The sequence below is a fragment of the Numenius arquata genome, chromosome 20, assembly GCF_964106895.1.
Source record: "Numenius arquata chromosome 20, bNumArq3.hap1.1, whole genome shotgun sequence".
Classification (NCBI taxonomy): domain Eukaryota; kingdom Metazoa; phylum Chordata; class Aves; order Charadriiformes; family Scolopacidae; genus Numenius; species Numenius arquata.
Genome location: NC_133595.1, coordinates 93,408 through 120,948, shown reverse-complemented (window position 1 = coordinate 120,948; position 27,541 = coordinate 93,408).

Genomic DNA, 27,541 nt, shown 5'->3' with positions numbered 1-27,541 from the left:
CTAACTACTCAGGCACCTTACATTTGACATTCATTGGGTAAGGAAAAAAACCAGTCCAAAGAGCAGGGACTCGATGGTGTATCTCTCAGAAGATCTTGGCTAATTCCTGTAGGGTCTGTAGGGTGACAGAAAGACATGTTCTGCATAGTCCAGATCCCTGCCCAACAGCACCAACTTCCCAGCTTAAGCCTAAGGAAGCTGGGATTTGAATACATGCCATGTGATCTCTGTCTATGTCCCTGGTGTGTGGCTGCTCACTTGTTTAATACTCGGCTGCTGCTAAAGTGCAGAGTGACCTTAGATCACTGCCTGTGTCCAGCGAGTTTTGTGAACAATACCAGGATGTGGACTTCAGGGAGCTCAACACCTGATCCCTCTGGGAGAGAAGGAGAAACGTAATCATAAGTACATTAAGGTATCACTTTCTACTAACAGAAAGAAGTGCCATTGCTCAGCTATCTTTAGTAAGGCTTATCCTAAAGGTTAATCTTGAGCTAGGTCATAATGTAAATTAAAAATATAAAGCTGTGGTTTGGATCCATCTGTTGGTTTTTGAACTTCCCTACCTCTCCCCATACCACATAGAATAACAATGAAGAATGCCAACTTTCAGGTGTAATGATGCAATTTTTTCTTCTCTGTAGAAGGTCTATTGCCACCTCTGCCCAGAAATAAACACCATCACAGTTAGCAGCACCATTCCCTGCTCCTTCAGTAGGTTCTTTCCCATCAGACTTAGACACTATCCACAAAACCAGGAAAGAAAAGCCATCCATAGCCCTGCTCAGGCAGCAGTAGTGCAGACTATGGGAAGCTTGGGTTCATACCCATCCTCTTCCTGAGCCTCTGAACTGATATCCCACTGCGGACTGTCTGCTACCACAGGGAGAGAGAATATCGCTCTTGGTCTTTGTATTTACTGTTAGCATATAATGCTCTATAGTTATAAAGCCTCAATCAGTGAGATACGGGGTTATTCTCACATTGCTACCATGCCCTAAGGGGAACAGCTTCAATTTGAGAGTTCTCTCAACACAAAATCATGAGTAACCCACAGTGTTAAAGCTTTGTGGGTCAAGTCCTTTCAGAGAGGTGAGGGATTTGCTCCCTCACCCCTGTAAACTGGTGCTCTACTAAGCTAGTGAATGAACAGAAGTGAAACCCTCTACCAGCTGACTTAACAAATCTGGTCTGAAAACAGTGCTGAGGGAAAATAATTTCATTATTTTTGCCTTGGATACACAAAGAGTTAGGGGGAAATTGCAATCTCTTTAATTTGTCATTAATAAACAGATTTTTAAAAAAACCTGTTTTGTCAAACTTGTTTCCACTGAGTGCATGGGAGGGAGATAATTGAGGCTGGGCAGAGTTGCTGTGAGGTCCTATGGGGCTAGAGGCATTTCCCTTTGGAAATGAAGGCCAGGCCTGAGCCTACTCTGTACTTGCAGAAGGATCATGAGAATCAGAAGCACAGAGTACCTTGTCATTCCTATACAAGCTCCACCTGTGCAACACTTCTACCATCTTCAACCCAGCGCTCTTATCCAAACCTGGTGCATTTATGTATGCTGCTCTGCTCCAGCCATGGCCAGGCTCTGGCTGGGATGTGGACCTGTCTATGATATGTGGGGCCAGGTCAAATGGACTAGATCCTTGCCATCTGCGGGGGCCTTCAGTGGGACCTTGCATCATCTAAAAACAAAGTCTCCCATGGTGGAAGGACAAAGTCTGTGGGAATTATTAGAAGTCCATGTCCTCCATCACTCAGATCCCTGAGATGTGGGCAACATTCACAAAATGAGTGTGTCTGCCTTGATATGAAGGGAATTACTGCTCCTTAAGATCAGATCACTATGCTTTGGTGACTTCATCACAGTTTTTGTACTGTTTTGAATGCATCAAATGGGAAAGGCTAGCTGCCCCAGGCACAGTGTGATTTGGTGGTAGAGCTCTGGTTGCAGCTCAGGACATCACTTGTGTTTATGTGTGAGAATCACACTCCCCTGACAAAGCAGAAAACATCAGGCCACACTCTTTCTCTAACTGTCATGTGTATCCAGAGGGAACCAAACCCAGGAACAGCAACAGCCCAGCCTTATGTATCCCTCCTGGCTGTAAGCACACCTGCAAGCACCATTGTGCTCACACACACGAAATCTGTGCATGCTCCCCAGCATGTCCCAGTGCAACATGCGTGTCTGTACTCACACTGAGGCACCTCTGCACAGCAGACATCAGCCCCAGCCCCGGCTCACTCTCTGCTCTGCCTTGGGTTTGCTTTCATGGCTCCTCTGAGATGCTGCCTCAGTGCAGTGAGTTTATGAATGTGACATATCATTCAATATCATGTACCATAAGCCACTCTGTTACCATGGTAACTGCCTCCTTAGCCCAGTTCCTGGGGCTCCTCAGGTCTACTTGATATTCACCTTGACACCTTTGCTGGAGACCTTGGGGAAACGCATTAAGTGTGAAAACACCTTGCACTTATTGGGCCAAGGTAATTCCTCCCCACATGGGTGTGCACATCATATTATCTCCAAGTGAGAGGCTCTCACCTCCCTGACTCCTGTACACCCTCCACTTCCCTCTCTCCCTTCACAGCTAACAAGCTGCAAAGCCAAACCTGGGCAAGAGCCTGGGCTCCTCTATAACCAGAAATGCTGAATTCTCAGTGCTCTGGCCTGGGGTCCTGCTGAAAGAGCTAGGCAGATGTGATTAAGAGAATATGTGAATTATTGACCCTAGCTAACATGATTTCTGTATTTCTGATCCCCTGCATGTGGCTTACTTTCCTTACTTAGAGCCTTCCCTCTTTCATGTCTAATTATTCCTTTTTTCTCTTCATTTTCTGGGCCAGTCATTAAGTTTTCTAGCCTTCCTTCCCAGAGACTCTGCCTTACTCATTCTTTCACTCTGCTCCTATGTGTCTGTTTCACCCCTGGTTGATCCATTGCTCACACTGTCCCAGTTCCCTAATACCTGCCAGGTTATGGGAATGGCATTTTTGTACACTGCTACCAGGTTCTGCCCCTGGTTTCTTACACCCACCAGAGTGAAGCATCACAGGGTATCACAAGGGTAAAGAATGAGGTTTAATAGTAGGTGAGATGCCTAGTCAGGCAAATTTTCAGGAGATATGATAAGTGATAATAGTGAATAAATTTGTTTCCAGCCATTCCCCAGCCTTTCACAATAGCTATTAATGACGGCATCATGGGTTCTTCTGCTCTATCCCGGCATGTTAGGTGTATCTCCAACACTCCTACCTATGGGTAGTTTTGGTTTGCCCAATGAAGTGTCTCCACTGGAGATTTTCAGAGGTCTATTTCAAAAGCCAGTCACAGAGTCAGTGAGTGGCAAAGATTTACACAGTCATGCTGGAAGGCAGTGCTATTCTGGAAGGAGGAAGAGTTTGTGCTGTTAGAAATGTCTTCTGTTCTCCAACATGCCTGGAAAGTTCTCATCTGATTTCCTGTTTGCTCTTCACTTGATATTTGGTTAGATGGGAGGCCTCCATAGAAAGGATGTAAGCTGCATAGAATCTATAGCAGGTAACAGAAAGGCAGGGGACAATTTATGTTCCCTGGTTTGGAGCACAGTACCAAAGCCAAACACCATTTTTGATGATGCTATGTTTGGAGAGTTTGAGTTCTTTGTGTCAAGAACCGCTTTTTATCTTCTGGAGCAGGAGGACGTTACCCCATTTGTTTCTCAGCAAGCAAGAAATTGGGAAACCAAGGCACTGTGACCATAACAATAGCATAAAATACCACTGTGTTGCCCACATTGCATGTGTTGTCCACACTGCCTGCAGCAGCAAGAGGAACTGGATCTGATGGGGGACGATGGGTAGAGTGCAGAGGATGTTTGGTAATTTGCAAGTGCTTGATACAGCCACCACAGAGCACACACACTCTGGCCCACGCTCAGCTACAGTGGTAGCAAGAGGACTGGTGTTGAGAGGGGAACAATTTAAGCTAAGCATCTAGGAGATGGGGCTACCCTGTGCTGTCCTCACAGCAATTCCCTTTGTCTCCTCCTGGGATGTTTGGGCTCCTGCAAAGGTTTTCAGTTAGCTAGGAAATAATCAAGGAAACCTTTTAGACAGGAAATGCTATTTGAGCCCTACAAAATTCTCATGCTATTGATAGCACTCTCACCAGGAAGATGTCTCAGGGCAGGAGAACCTCCTCTGCTCTGTGGTTGTGTCTGCTAAACCAGCAGGGGAGAGACCAGGATGAAGCCTGTTTTCCAGATTTGGAGAAGAGAATTATACATGAGCTTCACTTGCAGGCAGCCCCCTCCACCCTCCCATCCTGCTGCCAGCCCACTGTTATTTCCTCTTCTTTCTGCTTCTGAAAGGTTTCAAGCCATGCTGGCTTTAACCCATATTTCACCCATCCCAAAGTGTGTTCCTGTATCGGTGATGGCTCATCCTGCACAATGGGACTACAAATTCCCCTGCCTGCCATCAGTTACAAGGAAGCTCTGCTGGCAAGACTGACTTAGAGTCATAGAATCCTAGAATCATCTGGGTTGGAAGGGACCTTCAAGATCATCTAGTCCAGCCATCAACCTAACTCTGCCAAAAAAAACCCCATCACTAAACCATGTCCCCCAGAACTATGTCAACCCGTCTTTTGAACACCTCCAGGGATGGTGCCTCTACCACTTCCCTGGGCAGCCCATTCCAATGCTTGATAACCCTTTCAGTGTAAAAATTCTTCCTAATATCCAACTTGAACCTCCCCTGGTGCAACTTGAGGCCGTTTCCTCTAGTCCTATCGCCTGTGAATTGGGAGAAGAGACTGACCCCCACCTCTCTACACCCTTCTTTCAGGGAGTTGTAGAGAGCGAGAAGGTCTCCCCTCAGCCTCCTTTTCTCCAGGCTGAACAACCCTGCCTCCCTCAGCCTTTCCTCATATGACTTGTTCTCCAGACTCCTCACCAGCTCCGTTGCCCTTCTCTGGACCTGCTCCAGCACCTCAATGTCTTTTTCGTGGTAAGGGGCCCAAAACTGGACACAGCACTCGAGGTGGGGTGTCACCAGTGCTGAGTACAGGGGGACGATCACCTCCTGAGTCCTACTCACCACACTGCTCCTGATACAGGCCAAGATACTGTTGGCCTTCTTGGCCACCTGGGCACACTGCTGGCTCATGTTCAGCCGACAGTCGACCAATACCCCCAGGTCCTTATTTGCCAGGCAGCTCCAGCCACTCTGCCCCAAGCCTGTAGCACTGCTTGGGGTTGTTGTGGCCCAACAACAGGGCTTATTTCCCTGAGCTGTGACCCTATCTCTTTGTTCAGCCAGGCCGGTCTTTTCCCCTGTCGGCTCGCTTTACAGTGCACAGGGATGGCCTGCACCTGAGCTGTTAAGACTTCCTCCTTGAAAAACATCCAGCCTTCCTGAACTCCTTTGCCCTTCAGGGCTGCTGCCCAAGGGACTTTCCCAACCAGTGATCTGAACAGGCTAAAGTCCGCCCTCCAGAAGTCCGAGGTGGACTTCTGACTTAGTTCTGACTTCTGGACCCTGTGTCTCTAATTATGCTCGGTATTTACCTGATTTCTGACAACCAGTGGGGAGCAAAGAAACCTCAGTGTCCCCCCAGTTCCTAGTTGAAATTCCTAATGTAAGAGATGGATAACAATTTTGCTTCAACCATAATGAATTTGCCTGTGCATATAGAAACTAAGTTTCTATAAACTCAGACTAACAGAGAGCCATGCTTTGTAAAAGGGGACTTGTGTGAATTGTCTACATAAGCAGTTTGTAACCAAAAATTGTGCAAAGGAGGTCATGAGAAGAAAAAGACTCAATCAGAACATTGTAATCATGACATGAGCTCAGTAGGCAGATGGGAAGATTTTAAGTCCCTGAGTACCTACCTGGCCTATAGGAAAAAGGGACAGAGAAATCAGGCAATCAGGAAAAGGTATAATTACTCTAAGTGCCAAGAGTAGGGTGTGTCTCTTCTTTGAGGGGCACTTTTAATATCTTTTTGTATCTTTGCTTCGAAGGCTTTGTCCTCTTTTCACATTCTATTAGTGAGCTGGCGTTTCTCACACTAAGGTCAAGCTGACACAGTCTGGCCACATCTTGCTGTTTCTCCTTTTGTACTTATGTCATTTACATTCCTGGGAATGCTGTGGCTACCTTCACAGCAGAGTGTTTGGCTACATACCCCCCACCCATCAGAGCACCCTTCTGGTAGCTGAGGCACTGTCCTGAGGAAAGGTAGCTCTGGATTTGGGGTTCCCAAGTAGCCTTTTAGGTGGCTTTTCACAGGAGCGCGTTCTGCCCGGCTTTTCTACAAGACACTTGATGCTGTCCCCACCTCCAGTTAAACTTAAATGTGCGACAGAGCCCACCCCAGAAGAGTGTGGCATCTGTGACCTCTAGCTTCAGAGAGATGTCATAAATCCAGGCAAGCAAAAATTTCAGACGTGTTTGTGCTTACTACTGGCTGTCTGTGCCACCCCTACACTCATCATGTGGCTACTGTGAATCCCACTCCACACGACTCGCTTTCTCCAAAGTGCTGGATGGGAAAATGCCTGTTCTTGCTCCGTGCTGTGCCTGGAGCTGAACTTCAGTAGTCGGCACTTGCAGGGCTCAGATTAAGCCTAAGGAAACATTTTGTTAACAACTGCATGGACACTGTAAGATGTACCCATAGGGTAGGGGTACCTTGAAATGGCAACAAATGGCCACAACAAATGGGACCACAACAGCCAAAGTAGTGCTTTGCTTCTTACCTGGAGAAGGGAAGGTCTGGGTGGGCTGGGGAATTCCTGCTGAGCCCTACTCTAGAGCTTATTACTTTTGAAATACTTTGTGTACATCTGAGAACATTTGATCTTCTCTGATATCAAAAGATTATCAAGAGAAGTTGGTAGGGTTTGAATGGGGAAGGGAAGCAGATTGCTAATGTTAAGATATCTTTCCTGCCTCGACCGGTTTAACCTGTTATAAGATGTAAGGTTAGGATGTACTGTCACAACTCTTGATCACAGTCCAAGACGAGTTTTGAGCAATTGCTCAAGGGTATGTTTGAGCAAACAGAGCCATTCTGGATTAGGGCCAGTGTCTGGGGCTGGTCTTGGAGAGCCAGAGACCATGTACCTGCAGATGAGAAGACCAGTATGCTGGAGGTAGTTTGTGATGGTAGGACAATCAGAAAAGGCAATAACACCCTCCCCATCCTCTGGAAGCTTCTGGGCACTGTTCTGCTCTCATCACTCTATATACAGCAATGTCTCACTGCTTTGGAGGCATTCAAAATGTCTCCAAACTTTTTAAAGCCAGACCCTTCACTCAGACCCCTTCACCCCGCTCACCCTGATAATTCCACAGCCCCAAACTCCCAGCAGCTGTCTTCATGTATGCAGACCCAAAACCTGATACAACAGATAGTTCTCTAATGCTGAGGTAGCCTAGAAATACAGGCTGCCATCTCACCTTCCAATTTTTGCTTTTCACTCTGCTCCCTCTCTAGGACTACCTTTGTATAAAGGATGCCTGTAGGAACCAGAGGGAAAAATGGATGATCTTCCCAGCATGGACTCCTCTATCAGGTAGGAACACAGGGTCAGTCAGAGCCCCTGGCAGAGATAAGGTGTGTAGGCAGAACTGGGGATGGTTCCTGCATGATATGGGAGTTTTTGCTGGCACAGCATTAGCATCCTCGGCAGAGTGCCATTCAGGAGAAGAATGCAAACAGCACATCTTGCAGGAAATATGGGAATCATGTTCCTAGAGGGTGATCACCTAGCACTTTCATTTGTATGAGGAATGACCACAAAAGACTAGTGTAATCCTTACAAAGTGTAATAGGAAGCATTTCCTACCAACCCAGGGAAGTATACACATAATGAACTAGAAACCTCTCAAGCAGTGTGACGTTACAGCTCCGGTCAAGCATGTTCTGGGTGATGAATGTAGTTGAAAGAGTTAAGAAGAACCGTGAAGATGGCATCTGCATGGGCTAATGAGTGCAGTCTGCCCTGCACCTTGGCTTTACTTACATTGAGTCACAGAAAGGTGGAGAAGACCTCTGAGGACCTTTAGCCTACCCTCCTGATTCCTCCCCAGAGCTAACTTCAAAGTCAAATCAGATTGCTTATGGCATTTTCCAGCCAAGTTTTGAAAATCTCCAGGGCCAGAGATCTTTGACCATGCCTTTCCTATAAATACTTCCCCAGCCAGGCCAAACAGACCCAGTTCCTCATAGGCCATCTGCTCACAGAATCACAGAATGAATCACAGAATGATATAGGGTTGGAAGGAATCTCTGGAGATCATCTGCTCCAACCCTCCTGCCAGAGCAGGGTAACCCAGAGCAGGTGGCACAGGAACATGTCCAGGCAGGTTTTCAATGTCTCCAGAGACAGAGACTCCACCACCTCTCTGGGCAGCCTGTTCCAGTGCTCTGCCACCCTCAAAGGAAAGAAGTTCCTCCTCATGTTTAGATGGAACTTCCTATGTTCAAGTTTGTGCTCATTACCTCTTGTCCTGTCACTTAGCACCACTAGAAAAGACTGGCCCCATCCTCCTGACACCCACCTTTTAGGTATTTATAAGCATTGATCAGATCCCCCCTCAGTATTCTCCAGACTAAAAAGTCCCAAGTCCCTCATGAGTTTCCTCATAAGAGAGATGTTCTGGGTGCCTAATCATTGTTGTAGCCCTTTGCTGTACCCTTTCCAGCAGCTCCCTGTCCTTCTTGAACTGGGGAGCCCAGAACTGGACTCAGTACTCCAGATGCAGCCTCTCCAGGTCAGAGCAGAGGGGAAGGATGACCTCCCTCCACCTGCTGGTCACGCTCTTCTTGGTGCACCCCAGGATGCCATTGGCTTTCCTGGCCACAAGGGCACATTGCTGGCTCATGGTCATCCTGTTTTCTACCAGGACTCCCAGGCCTTTTTCCTCAGAGGTGCTCTCCAGCAGGTCAGCCTCCAACCTGTGCTGATGCAGGGGGTTATTCCTCTCCAGGTGCAGCACCCTACACTTGCCCTTGTTGAACTTCATTAGGTTTCTCCCTGCCCGGCTCTCCAGCCTGTCCAGGTCTCGCTGTATGGTGGCACAGCCTTCTGGTGTGTCAGCCACCCCTCCCAGCTTTGTGTCACCAGCAAACGTGCTGAGGGTACATTCCATCCTTTCATCCAGGTCGTTGATGAATATATTGAAGAGGACTGGACCCAGTACTGACCTCTGGGGAACACTACTTGTTACGGACCTCCAACTAGACTTTGTGCCACTAATCATGACCCTCCGAGCTCTGTCTTTCAGCCAGTTTTCAATCCACCTCACTGTCCATTCTTCTAACCCACACTTCCTAAGCTTACTTATGAGGATGATGTGGGAGAGGGTGTCAAAAGCCTTGCTGAAGTCAAGGTAGACAACATCCACCACCCTCCCCTCATCTATCCATCCAGTCATGCCATTGTAGAAGGCTATCAGGTTAGTCAGACATAATTTCCCTTTCGTGAATCTGTGTTGACTACTGATAGCTTTCTTTTCCTCTGTATGCTTTGAGATGATGCCCAGAATGAGCCATTCCATCATCTTTCCAGGGATGGAGGTGAAGCTGACTGGCCTGTAGTTTCCTGGGTCTTCTTTCTTTCCCTTTTTGAAGACATTGGCTTTCTACCAGTGCTCAGGCACTTCGCCTGTTCTCCAGGACCTTTCAAAGATGATGGAGAGCAGCCCAGCAATGACTTCTGCCAGCTCCCTCAGCACTCATGCTGCATCCCATCAGGACCCATGGACTTGTGGATATCCAGTTTACTTAACTGATCTCCAACTTGATCTTCCTCAACTAAGGGGAAGTCTTCCTTCATCCAGACTTTCTCTGTTACCTCCAAGATCTGTGGCTCCTGAGGGCTGCCTGAGCAGTAAAGACTGAAGCAAAGAAGGCATTCAGCAACCCCACCTTCTCTGCATCCTCGGTCACTATGGCACCCCTCTCATTCAACAATGGGCCCACATTTTCTCCAGTTTTCCTTTTGCCTCCAATATACTTGAAGAAACCCTTCCTGTTGACCTGTAAACCTTTGGCAGGTTTAATTCCAAGGAGGCCTTGGCTTTTGTCGTTTCATCCCTCCATACTTTGATGGCATTCTTGTAATCTTCCCAAGTGGTCAGTCCCTTCTTCCACGCACTGTAAACTTCCTTCTTCCACTTGAGCTTTTTTAGAAGCTCCCTGCTCAAACACACAGGTCTCCTGCTTCCCTTGCCTGGTTTCTTACTCTTAAGGATGCAATTTCTTGCTCTCAGGGTGCTCAATACTCTTGGGAATTTTAGTGATCCTTCACTAGACTCTGCAGGCTTGCTTGGCATCCCCTTTGTACCAGAGTGACCCCAAACTGTCCACAGTTCTCCAGATGCAGTCCTGGGAGTGTTGAGCAGAGGGGAATAAACCATGTCCCCCATCCCTCCAGCTGTGTAGTACAGCCCTGTCTGGGCTGAGGATGTGCTGGCATTTGGGGCACAGGGGGTGGGGGGAAAAGAGTTAGCATTGGTACATGTCCATCTGTCTTTTAGAACTAGCTTGGTGTGTGGTGAGGACATCTGCCGAGTGCATTAGCATGGCTACTGTGTGTCCCACCCAAGGTGCACTCTTTAGGAGAACTATCACAGGAGAAGGACTGACTGGTAGAAGAGCAGTCTAGAGGACATGCTTCACCCAGAAACAAAATTATCATCTGGAGGAGATAGGAACACTATCTGTAAGTACCCGGGGGGAATCAACCTGCCTGGGAAGGAGATGCTTTAAGCAATTGAATAGTGGTGGCTCAAGAAAAGATAGAGATGAATCCACAGGCCATCTACATTTAGGCTGGAAACTCAAGGAGGTAGAAAGAGCAGTGGTAGTAACACTCTGGAGAAAACTTCCAGTTTCATGTCAGGAGGGAGGAAACTTCAGTGAAGGTAAGCCAAATTAAAAAGGATGGGAAATTCAGGAGCGATGTCCTGGGTTTGTTGCCGTGGCTGGGTGGGAGCTGATAGGATTTATTGGCAAGCACCCAGACGACTTAGCACAACCCGACGTGCCCAGTTTGGGCTAAATTACTCATACCTTTCAAACCAGAAGTGTGAGCCCTAGGATAGTTTGGCTGCCTTAGAGCAGTCAGGTTCCTGTGGGCTCAAGGGAAACTGGCACAAATATGGGAAATCTTTGATTTTAGCAGTTTTCTCCGAGCCTGTAAGCTGGGAGTTTGAGGCAGGAAAAATGAAAGGGATATTCCATGGGTGACTGGGGCATTTCTGGCCAGTTCCCCAGCTGCATATTTGAAAATTGAAGGTGGGGGAAAATAGCAGAAGAGTGAGAAAATCAAAGGTGTATCCCCAAAACTACATTAAAAAAAAAAAAAAGAAAAAAAAAGAAAAGAAAAAATAGACAAGGGAAGCATTTCATCCATCTGCTTGCATTTTCCTTGGTGCTTCTTTTCCATTGCTTTGATAAGCAAGACACTAAAGAAAAGTAATGGAAGAAACTTCCTTCCCCCAACTACCACTCTCCCTTATCTATTTCCCCCAAATGAAAAGATTATTAAAAAAAAAAAAAGGCAAAAGAAAGGAAAGAAAGGAGAAAAACTGAAAAGGTTTCTGTGATTTAACAAGGCCATTGTGGGATATACTAAAGAAACAGAAGAAACCAAGGGCTGGCTTTGATATAGAGCTTTTGAAAAACCTGAGCAGTGAGAAACAGTCCTGACCCGTGCACGTCCTGATGAAAGGGAAGAGCAGGACTTGTCATGCCGAAGCCAGGTCTCTGTCTGTTGAAAGCGCATGAAGGTGCCAGGCCCAAAAATGGGTTTGCTGACACTCAGTGTCAGACTGGTTGCGTGCAAGGCCTGTTCCAATCCAACCAGAGGGTTGGAGCAAGCAGGGAGGATGGGGACTGTCATGGTTTGGCCTCAGATGGCAACACAGAACCAGGCGGCTGCTTTCTCAACCCCCCACTGCCATGGGGAGAATTGGAAGAAAAAGGCAAAAGGCTGAGGCAAAGGGAACAGGAAAACAACAACAATAAGACTGACAGAGGAATGTACAAACACCATTACAGTACCACCTCTCACCTACTGGACCTGGGACTTCCCAGCCCAATCCCAGTGGTGACTTTCCGCCCCCTCCCCTGGCCAGCTCTGGGCTATCGACTGGACACAGTTCACATGGGATGGAATACCTGTGTCCCTGCCAGAGCCTGGGGACAATTAACCCTATCCTCAGCAGAACCAGGACAGGGTGGAAGAGAGGCTGCTGCATGGCAGCCACTGCTCTGCACACCCATGTGCATGAGGAACAGAGAGCTGCAGGAGTCACCTCCCCTCTTCATACCATACCTTTCTGGTTGAAAACCAGGATGGGATTACTTGTGTGCATGAGAGGTAGAAAAGAGCTGCTTTACTTTGCAAGGCTACAGTCAGTCTCCACTAAAGATGGGAAACCAGCCCTCAGAGAGAAGGTAGCACTTAGGTAAGAGTCTCCATGAACCCAGTACAAAATTAACTGAGAGCCTTGTGGCAGACACAGGCTGCCATGGCAATGAGATTGCATCTCATTGCAATCTTAGAGGTAGCTTATTCCAGCAGAGGTGGGATCTATGTGCCTTATTAGGATTAGTTTGGGTGGCAGTATGTGTTTAGAGGAGCAAAGGTAGGGGAAGTCTCCCTAGGGCAAGTGTGATTGGAGGACAGTGACAGACCTCAGCCCCCATACAGCACACCCCAGTCCCTTGCACACCCCAGCCTCATGACCTCACGTCGTTGCTGCCCTTCCTCCCACTGCTGACTCAGACCCCACAAGTATGTCCTCATTCTGCAAACCATGCTGACAGTCCCTACCAAACAGGAAATCCAGTAGTACCACCTGGCCTCTACCATCACAGCTGGGCACTGCTTTTCACTCATGGAGAGTTCTTGAGCCTAGTCTGTCTCCAGGCTCAGCCATAGCTGTGAAATAAGCAGGGACAAAGGATCACAGAAGAGTGTGCAGAAGACTAAGAACAGGGAGGTAAGCACACAAACTTGCACTGCTCTGTGGCAAGAGAGTGATCGCAGGAATGGAGAAAATAGCAGAAATCAGTGACTTGTGACACTTCCCATGACCACCTCCTCCTACACAGGGGGAAGGACAGTACCTCTCTTGGCATGGGTCAGAGACAGCTATAGCCATTTCTGGGACACAGGCTCTTGGATTCCACCTCAGTTCTAGATTGAAGGTCATCTGCAGGTTACTCCACCTGAAACAAAATAGGCAAACCACAGGATGCTGTGCAGACCTGGATGGGGCCTGACTGTCTATTCAGGTGACGTCCTCTGGACCACTGTTTGGTTGTGTTTCTTACAGTTCTAAACCATCATGCAAACTCTGGTGTTTCCTATCTTCTTTTGGATCTGGGATGAAGGGAAAGCACTGCTTGATGATTGCTTTAAACCTTCAATCAGCAGAAATAATTTTCCAGTAAGGGCTTCAGTTTCTGGGGTTTTTTTTGCATACAACTCTGTGCACCTGATCTTAAAAAGCAGGTGTGGGTGGAAGAAGACCCAGAATATGGATGAGATGAGCTGAGAGCATCCTGCTTGAGCAGTCAAAGAACAGAAGCGGTCAAAAGGACCCCTAGGCAAGGAATGGGGTGCTGGGTAATCTCAATAGAATCTGCAGGTTTCAGCTTGTTCTGCTGAAGCTACAGTCATGCCTTGGAAGGTAATATCTTCTTTCTAGCCTTTCCTGATGAGTTTAATTTTAATATGAATGTTATACGCAGATAGTCTTCAGTTTGGCTTCCAACCATGCTGTCCTGCAGGAACATTCCAGCTGGTCACACAGCTCCCACCAAGACTAGCAGTGGAAACCTCAGGGTGAATGCAAGAACAGAACAAAACTGTTCATCAAAATTCCTGTGTATTCCCTCAGCATCTGTAGCTTACGGATGTTTTTAAAGAAACAGAGATGGTATATTTGCTTTTATTAATCCAATTGCTTTTTGAAACCAAGACAACTTTCAGCATCAAAGGCATCCTGTGGTGATGAGTTCTGCAGGTTAATTACATATACTGGGCGGTTCAGGCTCACTGATGTGAGTCTCAACTAGCACATCTGCACACTGGGCTGGGCTGAAAAATCTTCAGTGAAACTGCCATAAAATCATAGAATCACAGAATCACAGACTTGTTGAGGCTGGAAGGGTCCTCTGGAGGTCACTTAGTCCAGGTCTTGTCCCGTCACCCCCCGCTAAAGCAGGACCACCTAGAGCTGGTACCCAGGACTGTTTCCAGATGACTTTTTGGATCTCACCAAGGATGGAGACTCCACAACCTCTGGGCAACCTGCACCAGTGTTCAGTCAAAAGTGCAAAGTTCTTGTTGCTGGCAGTGAAAAACCTTGTTTAGAGATATCAGGTGTACACAGGGATAGCTCTACCATCCGTGTGATGAGGGTATTTAAACTGATGTATGAAGTACAATGTGTTAGATTGAACATGTATCGTGTAGGTACTTAGAGCTGAGGGTAGCCCCAGTAGTATGAAGTCATAGGCACAGCAAGCAATCAGTCAGCTCCAGCAGTCTGTATGCGACATCAGGGTCGGAACTTCCATCTCACCACCCAAAGCTGTGAGCTGTGGATTTTGGGTATCCATTAGCACCAAGGTGATGGGGATAAGTGGAAATAACAGCAGGATAAAAATGAAGCAGAAAGGCATCCCTAGGAGTCCCAGCGCAATGACAGGGAAGTTCAAAAGTTCAGGAGCATGCCTGACAGTGAAACATGTTGGAAAATGAAGACTTTAATTACAGTGACCATTTCTGACCCTGCCATTGTTAGTGACTCAGTTGCTAAAATACCACATTGAGTGGAGGCTGGCGCTGGTGACTGTGCAAGCAGGCTTGGCAGCAGGGCAGTGAGCAGGAGCACTGACAGCCAAGGCAATAAGGTACAAGTCTCCAGAAAAAAGCCTCTATTCAGTCATTTTGGGCTGAAAGACCCCTTGGTCTGCAGGTATATCTCTAGAGGAAGAGTGCGTAGCAGGGGCTGTGCATGCAACTATCTCAGAGAAATGCAGACATGGAAGATTTCACTTCTTTAGCAGCAGCAGGAATTCATAAGGGAAATTTGTTGAGAAAAGTGCCTGATTTGCAGGTACTTATGCAGACCTCCCTTGATGCTTCTGGCAGTGACTTTAACTTACAGTTTGATGATGTGAGGGCCAGCAAGGCTAGAAACAAGGTATTGTGAAATTTGACTTCATTTCTTGCACATGACTTGGGAGGCAGGTCTGAGACACTACACTCGCATGGTGAATTGTGTGTCCCAGTCAAGGTGTTAAGACAACCAGTCACAGAGTTACACTGAGGAGTTAACTAGGAGTTAAAGTTCATCAAGTCAAGCATTACTTGCATGAACCAATTAAAAGGAATCCTTTTTATGAAACTCGCCTTCCACAGGTTTATTGTATTTTTGTTCACATTGTTTCAGGTGCCAGCACCACTTATCAGTGCTCCTATGTGAGTGAACAAAGTGAATTTACTTATAAAAGTAAAACCAAAGAAATAATCTATGCCAAATACAGTATTGTCCTGAGCTTCAGCAATGAACAGTAAATCATTTATGAGAAGTACTGGTCTCTGCACCAAACACGCAGAGCCAGGATCACAGGGTGGTCTGATGGTTCAGCAGTCTCTCCACTCACAGAAAGCAGCGGTGCTTCAGAAGGTACTAATTTTGATTACCAGTTTACTAACTACCAAAGGACATGGGCTGAAGTCCAGTGCAGGCAAAATCTCTGCTTCTCAGCTATCATAGCTCTGTCATGTTTCCCATGAGACCATCCCCATCTCCTCCATCCTTACTGTCTTCAGTGCTTCTCGGGGGAAATGAATATGTTGGGCAGCTTCAGGCTCTGTATAGACATTGAATTATTTGTGAGGTACCTTACACATCCTTACTGAGTACCTTTTAGAGAGTGTGCTTATAAATATATTAACTCCTCACAGCTCTGAGACATATGACACCAAATCCTTCCCCTGTTCCATGCTGTTTAGGACTCAGTGAGCCAGGATAAAACTTTATTTCCTTAACAAATAATTTTATGTGATCTAAGGTAACTTAGGTCTTATATTTGCCTCTCACAAGAAGAAAACGCAGAATTATGTTATCCTACTGTCCACAGTGTGCAATTTATTCAACAAATTGATCTATTTTAGTCTTAGCCTACTGCTTGCAAACATGCATTTGGAACATTTTCCCTATGCGAAATGGCTGGATGAGCTTGTTAGGTGGTTTAGAAGAACAGTTTCCTCTGCTGTGTGAACTGGCTCTTGTCTAAGTCTTTTGCCTTGCCTAAGACAGATTTTATTAAGCCATAAGGCACTTCTGAGTTCTGTGATGAATATTAGTGTTTATGCAGGACAGGTATACACCTGGGGTGAAATGGACTCTATTTAAGAAGCAGAATCAAGCCCGGAAAAGTAGGATTAAATGAAGGTTAAAAAGGTCCTATACAGGAGGAAGGGTATCTCAGACTGAAGCTGTTCTTGAACACCTGTAGAATGACAATATTGCTTTGCAGTGAACCTGAAAGGGGTTAGGAGGAGTAGAGCCACTAGTAAATGATGGAGACACTGTGGGTGCACATCAATGTGGCTCCACTGACGTATCAGTGGTGCTGTTAAAATTCACACAGGTTTCGAGCTGACCTAGGGTCTTCAATGACTTACTTGAAAAGTAATTGAGAACACATCAAAATATTCCCAAGCAGCTTCCCTGGGCTGGCTAGGAAGCAAATAGCCTGTACCTGAACAATCAGCTGGTCCAAGTGGAGCATTTGGGGTATGCCCATGGTGTCAATGAATGCAATTCCATTCTCAGCACAGAGCTCTTTATTGCTGTATGTAGGAATGATTTTTCTTCTCTCTTCTCTTCTTCTGAGCCCTCTCTGGCAGTAGTGGTGGCAGGGTGGTAAGATATGCCTCTGTTCTGAATTGCAGGTCACTGTTCTGAGTCACCTCATCTTCGCTAACTGCTGAATTTTGATCCATTGACCATTCTCCTTCCACCATAAAGGGATTTGTTCTCCCTGCTGCAGCAGCTCACAATGTTAGTTTTTATTTTGGGGGAAACTGTATTTTTTTTTCCACTGGTGCTGAATTGAAGCACCAGTACGCTTCTGGATTCAGGATTCTGCAATGGGAACTTGCTTAGACAAACTAATTTACACCCTTCTTTTTCTTTGTCTTCCCCTGGCTCTTGCAGGATCATCTTGTCTGGGTCTGCAGTGTTGGACAAGAGTTAGGTATTTTACAATAAAGAGCACCTGTGTCAGTAGGAAAGGCTGAGATGGCTTTTATTAGAGTATTCTGATCTGTCCTGAAAATGCAGCTCCCAAAACTGGTGCTTTCCTGTATCGGGAATGAAGCTCAGCATGAAGACAAATGTCAGTATTAGCTCCCCAGTAAACTGGGGTAGCAGCTGGTGACCAACGATAGTCAACCATCACTGTATGCCAAAGACAATGTTACCCAGCAATGAGAACATGCATGTCTTTGTGCTGAAGCAGGAGGGGGAACATTCAAGGTGACATTCACTGCTCAGGGGTGCAGCCAGAACTAAAATGACTGACTGTCTCTGATTATCTCCTCCAGCCTCCTCAGTGCTCTGCATTCATTGCATAGTTATGCGAGGATTTAGTGGCAGAATATCCGAAGGGAGAACTTGGGTTCCATTGTTTTAATTACTGCCATCCCCTACGAGAGGTGTCTTTGGGTCTTTGGACAGTAACTTCCTTCTTCACAGAGCACTGTGTACCTAATTCTGGCTTCTGGGCTTACTCCATAAGCCAGTGCTACCACAGTGAGGAGGACTTCCTTGTAATCAGTGCTGATCTGAGGAAGATATTTTCCCTGCCAGGTCCTCATGGGCTATCCCTTGTCACGCAGCCACTGGATTCAAGCAGGAATGTCTCTCTAAGTTATGCTCTGGTGTAACAATGCCTGGCTGTTGGTTGCATATCTGTCTGTGCCGCTCACCATCTGTGGTGCACAGAAGTTTGCTCTCTGGAGAAGATGAGGAATAGTTGAAGATTCTGGGCCTGACATTTGGGTGAAATGTCTGTACAAAGTTGAACTACATTACCTCTGGCCTTGAAGCATGTGATGGTCTAAAGGAAAGTAGAGGAACAAAATGTGGATCTGACCAGTAATTTAACCATATCACTGCTGCTGACTTTTCCTACCTTGCAACAGGTTCCATGCCCTTTCTGTATGAGAGAAATAAAAGCAGAACATGCAGAATCTTGCAGGAAGGAGAGTCCAAATGTCCAGAGACATGCCTAAGAGTTCAGATGAACTGGTCATGTGGATCTCAGCAGCTCCAGTCAGTCATCACGGAATCCAGAGAGCGGGTCTTCTCCGGTGATGGATACTGTGTGTGCAGCTGGTGGTAAGGGCACATGTAAACCCCTAGTGCTCGGTTTTGGGGTAAGCAGACCAAGCTCTCTGAGGAAGTGAGCACTGCAGGCACTTTGGGAAATGCAATTAAATACCTGGGTCTGTGACTTACAGTGTTTGGCCGCCTGACAATCTGCCACTTTATCATGAAAAATATGTCTTACTCGGGCCTAAACTGCTCCCTTCCTGCTGCCTGAAGAAAAAGATTTTTGGCAGTGTCTCCAACCCTGCCCAAGCCCTCTGTCTCTCTCCCTGTTCTCCAAGTCCTTGCTTCTCATCTTTCCCATCGCATGCTTGCTGTCTGCAGGCAGAGAAAGGCAAATAGGAGTTCAGAAGCAGGAGGCTTTATTTTTTTTCCCTATAGACCTAGTACTTCACCCTGTGCTGTCAGGTATCTTCAGACTAGACAGCCTGGCCTTTTTTTAACCCCTTGGGAGGCACTGGGCCTGCTCACCTCTCGGTTTTTCACAGAAAACATCTGCAGAAATACATCTTTCTTGAGATTTGCATGCAAGCTAGAACAAGCACCCTGTCATTCAGGGAAGAGGGACAGAGTCCTTTGTGGAGAAAATATCTCCATTCAGCCATGCAAACTAGCCCCAAGGAATGTCATACCTTTGCAGGAATGTGAAAGAAAGGCTTTGTCCTGCAAGCTAATGCAGATCCCGGGAAGAAGCTCAGCACTGATGGGATGTTGTGAGTGTACCAAAACTCAATGAGAGACTGCAAGGAAGTGGGAAAGGATTTGATTCCAAGGAAGTTGCTTCTGCCCACCTGCATTCTCACATACATATTTACAAACACCAGGATGTGTATGCCCAGGTGGCCTCAACAAGGTCACTTGTGTACAGGATGGAGGACAAAGGGTGTCAATTACAGTGACCTTACAATATTTCCCTGGAGGTTCTTGATTTGTGAGGAACGGGGTTTTTTGGACAGTAATCTTGACCCAGGAGTCAACATTTATTACAATGTGATCTTTTGCTTTAGAATTTTGCTTGCTTCTCCCTCTGTAAGTCTTAAGCAAGATTGCTTTCTGTTGCCTGGGTTTCCTTGTCTTGGGCCTCATGTGATCTGATCTCTTTGTTGGGAGAAAAGGAGGAGAAACAGCACATACATTATGGTGTGTGGTTGCCGGAGCACAGGCTTTCTGATGACAAGTCACCTGAGCCATTGGTCTTCCTTCAAGCAACTCTTTTTCACTGTCAGTCATGTCCTTTTAATCAGCCTGCTCTTACCTGAAGACATCTCACACAATTCTTCCGTGAACAAAGGCAAGATGGATACCACGGACAGTGGCAATTGGAAGAAAGCATTTAATTTGAAGAGCAGGCTCTAGATTCACGTGTGAGTTCGCAGCACCATGTCAGGGGACACCCTGCTTGTAGCCCTTGGCTGGATAGAGCTTGTTGTATGGGTTCAGTTCTCTGGGACTTTAGTGAGGAACTTTGACAAAGGCTTTTGAAAGACTAAGTAAATTGCATCCTTCACAACCAGTTTGCTGACACACTTAAAGTAGGCAAAGGAACACAGTTTTCTTTTAAAGAGGACATGCTGCATTCTCTAACTTACGTGCCATAACCAGTAATGAAAGGAACACGTTTCCTGCACGCTTGCAGGCTTGTTTAACCCTTCTTGGTACACTGCCTGCTGTGAGATGCACGAGGGAAGACACCAGATGGTTAAGAACCTGAGTAACTACGCAGGTGAAACAGGTTAAAAGGCAGTGAACAAAATAAACCAAAAAAGTCTGATTCCAAACAAGGAGGAAGAATGGATTTTGAGGGGTGAGTAGGGCTATAAATAATGTTCTATTCTTAGACAGAGATCACATTTACAGTTTACCCTCCTAGAGTTTTAAGAAGTTAGCTGAGCAAATTGCTAATTAAAAGGTACATAGCTTGAAAAACCTAACTCTAAACATCTGTTAAATATTGTTTGTAGTTAAAACTTGCATAGTTAAGTATAGCTATATTTACCTGCTAACAGAAATTTCTCTGATTTTCTTTCACATTTTAGTTGGTTTAATTAAAGTCAAAGATATTTCTTTATCACATCGGTGGCTGATGCTGGGCTTCTTGAACATCATGTCCTGGCTGTAATGTGTGCTTTGCTAGTACTGTCAGTAAAATCTCACTGTTCCCCTTGTTTGGATCTTACCCCATAAGAGAGAGGGTGAGAGTAATGAATTTTAACAATTATCCTTCTCATTCTTTAATCACAGACAAAATGCACTTGCTCAGTCCTATCCATGGGAGCTGGCTAAGAGCTCCTCTTCCAGCTTCACATCCTTCAGAATCATCCCCAAACTGTCCTTTATCTGTGGCAATGGAATAACTTGGCTTCTGCTAGAGTCTGAACTCCTCAAATGATTCCTTTTGCAGAACTCCCTGTGGCAAGTCCCTTGCTTCAGGAGGAAGTCCTGTCTCAGTGAGTCTCACCTGTTGGCATCTATTTATATGCCAAGCTTAGAGTAATCTTTAGGTCTTTCTTAGGGGTTTGATTATACAATTTAGGTACTTGGTTAGATTTGTGCTTTATATTTAATAGTAAGTATATGTAAAACTAAGCATGTATTCCACGTGTGACTTAAAAACAGGGAAAGACTGTCTCTTAGCATGGTAGCGATGCTATATAAAGGGGAGAGTCTGAGACATCACCATCTCCTCTCCTCTGTCCCACTGACTGTAAATAGTCACTTCCTGATCATTGAAGTAGATTTTCATGATTAGCTAAATAGGCCATGTACAGATACCTTTTTAAAGTCTCCTGCCTTTTCCCTGAAGCATGTAAATCAGTACAGAAACACACTGTAAGGCACATGCTACCCTGTGCTGAGATGGCAAGTAACTGGGATAATGCCTAGCCAGAGAAAACAGACCGACATGGGAATGCATTCAGGCTTCCCAAACCTTGGATATGCACCCCAGAACATGGCTGGGCAATACATGTCTCACCAAACCTGCCTGTACCTGGGTGCTCATTGGGGGGAAGGCTATGGGAGATGCTTATCAAGCCCATCTGCTGCCAGGACAAACAATCACAAATCATGGGAAGGGGCAGTGATCCCAGAGCTGCAGATAATATGGCAGTGATCCCAGGATGGGAAGAGTCAGACCCAGGCAAGAGGTGAGGAGTTAGCTGAGATGGTAAGTGGAGGGAGTGGGATGGGAGACGCTGGAGGTAGCATGAATGTGGTAGAATAGAAGACTAGTTTCAGGTAAGACTGGACACCATTGAGCTAATACAATGAAATAAATCTTGAGTTAAAGGCTGCAGTAATGGACCATCCATATCAAAGAGCAGTAATCAGTGGGTACAGTTAGACTGAGGTATGACTGACTTTGAGTAACAAGTCAAATTATCCCAGGGTCAAGCAGTGAACTGATATAGTTCAATATCTTTATATGCTTTATGGACAAAAACTCAGATGCACCCTCACCAAATTTGTAGACAACACTAAATATGAGCAAGTAGCTGGCACATGAATGTCAGGCCTTCAGTGCAGAAGGACCTCAACAAACTTCAGGCCTGGGCTGACAGGATCCTCAAAAAGTTCAGCAGGAGGAGAGTGAAGCTCTGTACCCAGGGCAGGATGGCCCCAGGCATCAGTGCAGGCTGGGAAGACATCGATCAGCCTTGATGAGAAGGACCAGGAAGAGGACAAATTGAATATGAGTCAACAGTGCACTCTCATGGCAAATAAGGGAAACCACAAACTGGACTACCTGAGGACTGTGACCAGCAGGGAGGAGTTATCATATCCCTCTACTCAATGTTTCTTTTGCTGCATTTTGACTAGTCTGTGTTTGTTCATCCCCCAGGCCTCCTCCCTCCACCCAGAACAAGAAGGATATGAAAAAAATAACAGATGAGGTCTGGCAGAGAGTGACTGAGATGTCAGGGGTCTCAGACACATAGCCAGAGGACAGGTAGAAGGATCTGTTTTGTGTTGTCAGACAAAGAGGATGCTGAGGGTCTGGTAATCACAGTCCACAAATACTTGAAGGCCAGTTAAAACAAGAATGAAGGCAAACAATTTTCAGTGATACCAAACAACAACACAAGGCTGGAGAGACAGCAAAGGTTCAGGTAGGATATTAAGAAAACATATCAACATAGCAGTAGCACTTGCTTGGTCAGATCTCACAGTGACCTCGAAAGCGACCACAGTGACTTCCCAAAACAGCTGCTTTTCCCCAGAATAACACTGCTTCATGCAGAACAGACATTCTTAATCTACAATCTTGCATACAGTTCTCTCATCTGCAAGCAAATACCTGTCAGGATCATTTTTCTTCATTTTTTTTTGTGTGGAATTCTACTTACCTAAAACTTTTCACCAAGCAAATTTCAGGCACATGCTTGAGACCTGTTTATACAGGTAAGGAAATGAAAAAGGAAGCAGCATATTAAAATTAGTCTGTGAACAATCAGTGCTGTCTAAATTGGCTAGTCAATGCCAAGTTTGGGATGCTACCTGCTTTGTGAACAAGTATAGAATAATTTTTCATAAAAATATTCATACAATGTAAAAAAAGAATAGATCACAATGATAGCTAAGGGTGGAAGGGAGGTAGAAAAGGAAGAAAATAAATCACCAAGAAGCTAAAAAATTAGTATCAACAAAAGAGAAAACATAAGAGAAGTAGAAAATTTTGACCCATTTAGACTAGAAAATATTTTACTTGTTCTTAAAGTCATGACAGGGAATGAATGCAAACTGAGAGGGAGATGTATGCAAATTCATGCAAATTTATATGAAAATCATCACATACCATCAGTCTCTTGGCAAGTTACTCAATGTTTCTCTGCCTTAGTGACTGTGTATGACTAAGTTGGAGGGTAAAAGTGAGCGACAATATAAATGTTACAGTGCATTATAGCAAGGATCCACAGTCCTGGGACAGGAGCTGATAGACTGCATTTACACAGAAAAGGCTGGGGCTATATTTCTGCGGCCCTTCTCTCACTCCAGAATTAACATCATATCCTCACTTTTCCCACTGACAACATGGGAAAGCCAGGTACAGAGGGCTGAGGAACAAGTCAAGTCAGGGGACTAATACGTAGTTGAATTTGCTGGTTACTACAACTTCTTCCTCCAATAATTTTACCACTGTGTGAACAGAAATGTTCTGCATTTTGGCTTCTCCAAGATCAGTTCATAAGTATCTGTGTTTGTACCCTCACGTGCATGTTTTCCTGTATTTCAGACTGTATTTAAGGATTCAACTCTTCTGCTTGTCAATATCATTCCTTACACCCACATAAAAAAATGCTAATAGTTGTTTATTCTTTGCCTTTCTTTATGAATTTCATTTATGAATGTTCGTCACTATGGGCTTTGTTTTTATCTCCTGAGACCAGTGGTCCTTGCATGTAACTTCCAAACAATAGGACTAAACTCCTTCCCTTTCTTGTAATGGAGTATAGCAATTTATTGTGGCTTTGGGGAGGTTTTGGTTGGTTGGTTGGGTTTTTTTGCTTCCTTCAGCTTTGTATGAATTGTTCTGGGAGACCAAAGTATTAAAATGTGTAAAGCTATTCATCTGAGGACACCAATAATTTCACCAGGAACCATCCGTTTGGAAAGTGTATGTCAGTACCAACATACAGCTTTGGAGACTGAGCAATTGTCTGAATATCTTCCTAATTCCTTTCATCATCCTGTCCTTACCTCATGTGATGCTGACCTGTAGATTTTTGTCTGTTAGGATAGGAGAAGGGACTGGCAGTAACACAGGGCAGAGACTAGTATTAATAGTTGCCTACAAAATAGTAAGCACATTTTTAGTTTTTTTTTTTTTGTTTCGTTTTGTTTTGGTTTTTTGTGGGTTTTTGTTTTGTTTTTGTTTTTTTTTTAATTAAATGGATTTGCATGCATTTAAAAGCTCCACAGATAAAGGAATAACTTGCATCTGTTTTTATGTGTACAATTAAGTCTTGAAAGAGATTATCTAGAGAGGCTGTGCCATCTCTGGGGTTGGAAGTTTTAGAGACCTGACCGGAAAAAAACCCGAGAAGCCCTGTCTGACCTCATAGCTGACCCTGCATTGAGCAGGATGTTGGAGCAGAGAACTCCCGAGGTCTCTTCTAACCCAAATTATTATATGAATTTGTGAGTGGGAATATTTCCATAGGCAAACTGTATTTCCAGCATATGTCTACCTCCGAAGTCGCAAAGCTTTAGTGTGATAGCATTCCTCTGCCACAAGTTAATGCACATTCAATTAAAAAAATCCCAACGGTCCCGAAATTCCCAATCACCCCAAAATCTTAGTGGGACTAGGACAATAAATGGTAAAACTCAGGTTCTGCAGAGACTTTGCGCTTCAATGGGCATGTATATGCGTATGTCTGCATTGGGTAGCGCTGGCAGGAACCACAGTCTTGTGTCGCTGGGCACATGATGTTGCTCACCAGCAGCAAGAATGTGAAGAGAAGTTGTCAGCCAGATTCTCCTGGTGGCACACAGAGGGCTTGGAGCAAATGGTTTTTAAATCTGCCTCATCTTTGTAAATGCATGTGAGTGCCCAAATCAAGAACTGCAATCCTTGCTGTGCTTGCCTTGGCCCTGAATGTCTACATATGCCCTATATGAGCCTAGAAGGCATGTAGGAATCCAGATCCAACTCCACTGCATATATGTGATCCAGGTAAAGCTATTTTTAGACAATAGGGGGTTCCTAATGTATCAGCTATTTTCAAATAAATTTTAAAGGAACCTATTCTTTCACTTCGCCTTCCCCTGTACTGGCTTTGTTCAGAATTGCATAGCTTTCATTTAGATCCTTTGTTTGACATTTTTCCTCTGGTAGCTTCTGGGATGTTATTTCTTTTCTTTTCTTTTTTCTTCCCTCCTTAATCTGAGGGAACTCGGCTTACCTTCTGAGTTTATTCTCTGCTCCTTTCATTTAGTAACCTGCTGACTGAAAATCTCTGTGATCTAAGACACAGATCTGTTAACTGTATTGATCCTGCCAAAAGAGTAAAACCAGTGTCTGGAAATGACATATGAGATGCTAGAGCAGGTTGCCCAGAGAACCTGTGGATGTCCCAACCCAGAAAGTGTTGAAGAAAGTGTTGGATGGGGCTTTGAGCAATCCTATCCAGAGCAGGGGGGGTGGACTAGATGGTCCTTCCAAACAAACCATTCGATGATTCAGTGATCCCAGGCCAGACCTTGTACTTAGTCCCAACTCTAAGCTTTGTGCAGAGCTATTGGAAAACCTGTGAAGACCTGTCTACCATTGCTGCAGAAGAACTAATGCCATTTACAAGGGCCCATGACTGAGTTCCTATTTCCTCTGTACCAAGTTTGCTTAGTATTTTTATCATATGCAAATGATAAACAGTTTAGTGTGATCAGTTTTAAGTTAACACACTTTCCCTGTTAGACAGGTGAAGCACAAGAAATTAGTATGAGTCTCACTAAGGCCAGACTTAACAGTCCATATGCTGTTTCCATAGGTTTGGATGTGGTATCAACATCATGACTGTCTTAGCAGAGAAAAGCTCTGCTAAGATAGCAGGTGCAAGCTATGGTCAGCCTGGTCAGTGGGACCTTCTGACAGGCTGCAGAGGAGCATAGTACCGCACTGTGACCTTGGAAATTTATTTTTTTAAACATCTCATACTCCCACCTGCCCAATATAAAGCATCTGCCAGAATCTGTTTTAAGTATGAGAGAAATATTCTTGCATTACTCAAAGAAGAAAATGTTCTTTGGCATCAACATGTAGGACAAACTAACCTAGGTCCTGTAACAGCATATCTGAGACTGCTGCTGACTATCTCTTCTCCTGAGGCATGACCAGCATTTCCTTGTATTTTCTTCTCCTAAGCAGGTATATCTGAAGACAGACCGTAGGGTAGCAATGAGAATGTGTGAACTTGAAGTGAATGGGCCAGTGAAGACCAAATAAATAAAGAGTGCAGATAGATTTAATAATGTACATTGTCATCTGCATCATGCATTTCAGGAACCTCGGGGGACACAATCTACTCATGCCCTGCATCCATCCCATGGCAATAGGGAGGAGGAAAGCCTCCTGCATTGGTAAAAAAACAGTCCTGTGTCACTGGGCTGCTGAACTACATCCATGCCACAGTAGAAGTAGGGTGCCCTCTTCTCCTCCGTGCCTCAGTTTTGCCAGTGTTCAGCGGGCTGGACATGGAGCAATAATGTCCACTCTCTTCCCCAGCTGAGAGCCAGGAGATGTCACTTTTTACAGTGTTTAAATAACATAGTCAGGCTATCACCTGGGTAAGCTAATAGATTTATGTCATAGCCCTAAAACCCAAGCCAATGGGAAACAGTAGTTATTGTCTATACCTTTCAGCGTGATCCTTCATTAAGAAAACTTCAAAGGAGCAATATTGATACCAAACTAGTCATCAAAAGACCAGAATACTTTGGAAATTTCCAAGACCTTACAGGAAAAAGTCATAAGTAACCTGATGTCGCCTCAGAGCTGGCCTTGGATTTAGTAGTATGTTGGACTTAATCACTTCCTAAGGTCCCTTCCAGCTTGAAGGACTCTGTTATCCTCTCATCCTATGAAAAAAAACATGGAAAACTCTATCACATCTCAAGAGAAGAGGCACAATGTCCCTGCTGTGCTGTTACAGGACCTGGGTAACCTTGTCCTATCTATTGAGGCAAAAGGAATTTTCTTCTCTGGATTCTGCAAGACTATTCCTTTAATAACTTCACATCTGCAGCGTTTTTCCAAGGGTGCAGTTTTAAAAGATTCAGTGATGTGACAGCTCAGCACAAGGGGGAGGTCTTGCTTTACCTTCCACTCCTCCAGCCCAGTAGACACCTCAGTGGTGCTGAGCTCTCCTAGAGTAGGCTTGTGAGTTGAACCCCCTTGCAGAAAGTTTGACAAGCACATGAGCTACTGCAAGAGAGAGAACAGGGACTGGGGTCAGGAAAGACTTGGGGAGGCAGGAAAGGGAAAAAGAGAAGAAGAATCATAGAATCATAGAATGGTTTGGGCTGGAAGGGACCTTAAAGATCATCTTATTCCAATCCCCCTGCCATGGGCAGGGACACCTCCCACCAGACCAGGTTGCTCAAAGC